Source organism: Acyrthosiphon pisum, chromosome X, assembly GCF_005508785.2.
Source record: "Acyrthosiphon pisum isolate AL4f chromosome X, pea_aphid_22Mar2018_4r6ur, whole genome shotgun sequence".
NCBI lineage: Eukaryota > Metazoa > Arthropoda > Insecta > Hemiptera > Aphididae > Acyrthosiphon > Acyrthosiphon pisum.
Window position 1 is genome coordinate 105,216,420 of NC_042493.1, and position 5,096 is coordinate 105,221,515.

General features: G+C 28.8%; 2 long non-coding RNA genes across 2 annotated transcripts; one reads left to right on the forward strand and one right to left on the reverse strand.

Moving 5' to 3' along the window:
• Nucleotides 1-271: 271 nt before the first annotated feature.
• LOC103308883 lies at nucleotides 272-1,932 on the reverse strand. Its single transcript, XR_510554.3, has 6 exons — nucleotides 1,707-1,932; nucleotides 1,517-1,586; nucleotides 1,172-1,313; nucleotides 980-1,103; nucleotides 607-737; nucleotides 272-530 (listed from the first exon to the last, which is right to left on the reverse strand). It is a non-coding gene; the product is annotated as an uncharacterized LOC103308883 (long non-coding RNA).
• Nucleotides 1,933-1,948: 16 nt separating this feature from the next.
• Nucleotides 1,949-2,691, forward strand: LOC107883292. Its single transcript, XR_001679199.2, has 2 exons — nucleotides 1,949-2,554; nucleotides 2,643-2,691. It is a non-coding gene; the product is annotated as an uncharacterized LOC107883292 (long non-coding RNA).
• The last annotated feature ends 2,405 nt before the right edge of the window (nucleotides 2,692-5,096 follow it).

Genomic DNA, 5,096 nt, shown 5'->3' on the forward strand with positions numbered 1-5,096 from the left:
CTATTTATACTGTAATAAAAGTAATAATACTTCTTGTATTTGTGGTGACATTAATATTGATTTATTTAATACTAATAATAATATTTCTAAATATTCTAATATACTAGCTGCTTTTAAATTTTATCAAGCAATTAATGGACCAACCAGCTCACAAAATTCTAATAGCTACAGTAGTAAAAATTATTATTCTAATAATACAGTAGTATTGATCACATATATGTAAATATTATAAAAAAAAATAATATTTGTGCCTACATGTTTGCCATAATTTATTGTAAAAAATTAAACTTGTTTTTCATAAAATTAACTAAACAATTAAATCAGTGTTAAATTTTAAATAACAATTTAAATCTATAAAAGTAAGGTTAGAATGGTCTAGTAGGTTTGTTAATGAAACTAAGCAAGTATTAAAATATTTAAGTTGCTATAAAATTATAATGTTAACACAAATGTATTTTTTTTGAAGAGCAGCCAGTGATCCACTATGAACTTGCTTTTGTACAATTTGATTTTTTTTCTTTGGCTTTAAACTAAAATAGAAATAAATAAAAATAATTTTTATTATATTATATATAAATTAAAAAATATAACAAAGTAGGTACAGACCCATGTAGCAATAGTTTCATAACTTTTGACTTTATAAATGGATATCTTTCTTTATGGTTTCCAGCAATACCATATTTTATATGCTTTATATATCTCTCTTTCATTGATTGCCATGTACAAACTCTACAAATCTACAAGATAAAAAAACATGACTATCGTAACAATATTAAAAAAAAAAAAAAAAAAAAAAATGTAATAATACAAATTATTCTTATTAAGTAAACTTTAGTTGTTGAAAATATTCATGATTGTTATTGTACTATTACACATTTAAGTATTTTACAAAAAAGTGAATTCGAGGAACTGAGTAAATATTTTTTGAGAAGTCAAAACTTTGTTTTAACTTAAGATATACCTATTTCATAAGGCTTACATTATCCATTCACATCTTTTTCCACATCAATGTACCGGATACGTCAAATATATCATATATGATTATTCTCTTAATGTATTTTGCTATACTTATGTCTTCTTTGTGAGAATATGGTAACCGTGTTCTTCATAAGAATTATTTAAACATTAATCATAAATTATGTACAATATTTAATCAATGAATAATATTTACTTTTTACTCGATGAAGAAGCTGTTGCTGCATTTATATATAAATATGGGAAAAAGTAGAGTTGACGACAAATTCAAATCTGTTTTCATAATTCTTATAGCTTCATTAGACCAATAAAATGGTATTTTTTGGCAAAGACAGCGTCTAAAATAATAAAATCATATATCACCGTGTGTGTTCGATAAAGACAAAAGACAGAAAATCACCAGGTAGAATTCACTTAAGGCTTAAATAAAAAAACTCTAAAGGTACTCTGAGCTCATTAAGATCTTAACGTGTATAGAGTATAATTGTGTATATTATTATAAATTAAGTATGATGTTAAATAAATTAACAATGTTACTTACATTTTTTTGGTTAAAGGCCCGGCAGCCAAACAGATAAAACCGAGTCACCATTGTTACAATCATTGTAGACCTAAAAATAAAATAATTTTCAGTCAATAATAAGCATTTAAAAGTTTAACTAACTAAAATGTATGTCATGGAGTTATGGAGATTTTTCATTCACATAAATTAAGTAGTTAGGTTCATGTACCTGTCACGTTAAGCCTGAGACCTGTAATTGATCATACCATTTATTTTAGACATATTGTATTATTGTGCAATGCATTACAGTGCACAATAATACAGTGACTGTATTAATATCCTACGCTTCGGATATAATTTATTATTGTTTCAATAAAATAAAATATATATTATCGATTGAAGGATAATAGTATTGTATTTAACTTAATTATAGTAATGAAAAATGATAGATTGGACGCGAAATCAATCGGACGTGAGTATAAACGTTATCAGTTGTGTGTCACTATCATCGATGTTTGTTACTTTTTTGTACTTTTTTGTACGGAATGGTATCGTCGTTATCACGGCTTCAGTCCTCGTAATAACGATTTACCAGTTTATTTCAGAAAATAAACTTACGAGTATGACAATAGTTTGAAAATGTAGGATACGAATACAATGGTTGTCGGCGAATAAGCGACGGCGCTTTTACAACTTATAAATTAAATATGTGGTTATTGCGCGTCGTTGGAATTTGGCGGCGTTGATGCGAATTTGATGACGTTGTCCGAAAATTAAAGAAGAAGCTTGGGCGATCGGCGTGTGTACCACGGACTGAGATGTAAATATTTATATATCTTAGTTATATATATATATATATCTTAGTTCCATGGTGTCCATGGTGTCCAGAGACGATACTGATACCGTGTTGTGGGACGCCAACCATGGATAATAAAGAATGGATTTCGTTTTTACGTAAAAGTTTCAATTTCACAATTTTTTTTATGCTTTAATTTACCTATATTATAACCTGTGATTTTGTCGCACAATATGGTGGCCAAAAGAGGTCTACATCTGAACAGTCTATACATTTTTTCGGTGAGTACCTATCTATTGAAACAAATTTGACAATCCAAATTAAAACTTTTTGTACACTTATTATTTCCTTTTATTATTACAATACTAGATTTCCTCACACTAAAGAAAAAATGGGTTGAAGCCATAAAGCGAAATAATTTCAAACCATCACAATATAGTAGAATTTGAAGTGATCATTTTACAAGCAACGGCTATCAAATACGTCCGGATGCAAGCAGACCACTTTCAAGATTGAACGCTATTCCATCAATTCCAAAGTTTCCTGCTTATTACCAAACTACAGTTAAGAACCCTAGACAAAAACCCTACTATAATAAATCCTACCCAAACTAATGATATTGTTGCAACAATGGTATTTAAAGTTTGAAATATACTATACTCGAGCCAACGAGAGAGTACTATTCGAGGTACTATTCCTTCGCGCATCCAAATACTCGAGCTCCGTGGTTTCGTACTCAAATTCTCCCACTCTACCACCTAGTTGCCGCCGTAAATACCCTCACTCACTAAGCGGCGATGGTGGCGACAACGGTGTCGGCGCCCCGCGTTGACAGCGGCCAGCAGTTTGGGAGGTTTAGTGGTGGGAATGCGTGAGAACGGACGAGTTTTGGTCGCCGCCCAAAAGTAATCTCTCGTTGGCTTGACTATATTACCTTTAATATTATCATGTATTATTTTATTTTTTTAAGAATACATTTTTTAGATAATATTCTTGAACTGGCTGAACCTACAGATGTTATGGTAGGGCTGTTTAATTGATGGTGAGCCAAAAAAATGAAGCGCAGGAGACTCCAGCCACGGAAGCTTAGATTCAATGGCTGGAGTCTGGTTGGATTCAGGTTTGATTCAAGGGTAAGTTGAAATGTACAATTACTTAATTTTACAATCTAAAAGTTCTGCAATTATACAATTTGGACTTGTAACTACTAAAATTACAGTGGCAAAAGATGTCGGTGTTCGAGATTGGAGATGTTACATGTGATGGTGCATGTACAAACTTATCCACTATGAAACTTCTTGGATGTAAAATTCATGGATCTTATGATGAGTTGGTAGAATTCTATATTATTCCATGCATAGATTGGAAGGTAAAATTATTAATATTATCAATCAAACTATATCGTAACAAGGTAGGTTTCTGTGAGAGTGGTGATCATAATATGTATATTAGACGTGAACTGCTGAGCACACATTTATTGTTAATTATTTCGTATTTGTAAGACGTAAGTAATAAATGCGCGTGTAGTAACACAAACAAAAAGAATAAACGTTTGAGCTTATAATAAATTTCAAACTTAAAATATAAATTCAACATTTTCTTTTTTCTATTAAATTTATATTTTAAGATCATAATTAAATATATACTATAGATAAGTCTATAAGTAATTTTATTATTTAATGTTGATTAATATAAATAAATTGTATGTGACTGTATTACAAGCCATCCCTGATAGTTCTCAATAGGTGTCTACTTATATGGCTGTCCTAACTTTTTTATAAGGGTGAAATATCTAACGGCATGCAAAATATTAGATATCGATTTAAAATGATTGTTATAGTTGGTTTTGAGGTTACAAATTGACTAATTTTTTTTTATAAATGTTAAATAGGTTATTAGGTACCTAATAACTTTTTCCAATCAACATAGTTCCAAATTAATAGTCAATTTTAGTCATTAATGTTTACAAACATACTTCACCAAATTGAATCAAATCTTTGTGTATTACAAACAATTCAGTTCCAGAATACTTACCAATTTTATACGCAATTACATTTTGTGTGTTTTATTTCATTGTTGTAGGAACAGTGTATTTCCACATTAATTGCGTCATTAGTCATTATTCCTTTACATCTAGGCTGTATCAGTAATAGTTGACAATTGTATTATCATCATAAATATACAATAATATGTTGGATTGATTTTCCATTAATAATATAGAATAAGTAGTACTTTATAGTTAAATATATTTTAGTTCATATAACATTTATACTTTTATACAATATCTACCTATATCATAAATAATAAGTAATAAGTATTAAGTTTTCTTATCCACCATAATACTAACTGATATTATAACTAATAATTATAAATGAATAGACATTTCTGAAATATAGCAATACATATAATATAATTTTATATATACCTCATTTATACCTCGCTCTCATAAACACTTACTTTCATTGCACTCATTTTAATTACGCTAAAAGCTTATGGTTTAGATCAGTGGTCGCTAACTTGTGGTCCACGGTAAAAATTTGGTGGTCCACATAAAAATTTGAACATTATAAGAATAAATGCGTAATAATATTGTCATTATTATCGCGTGTTATAAAATAAATAGACCTAATTTCCAACTATGGTAGGTTATTATTGTTATTGTAGGTACACATGTCGTTATTGCGCTCAGTAAAATTCATGTAAATTATATTTTAACGTTTAAATATAAACCTCTGTTGGGTATTTCTTGAATATGTTGATAATCACTAATGATTTGAATCCAGTCTTCATTTTAATTTTAATTTTTATGGAAATATTTAGTCG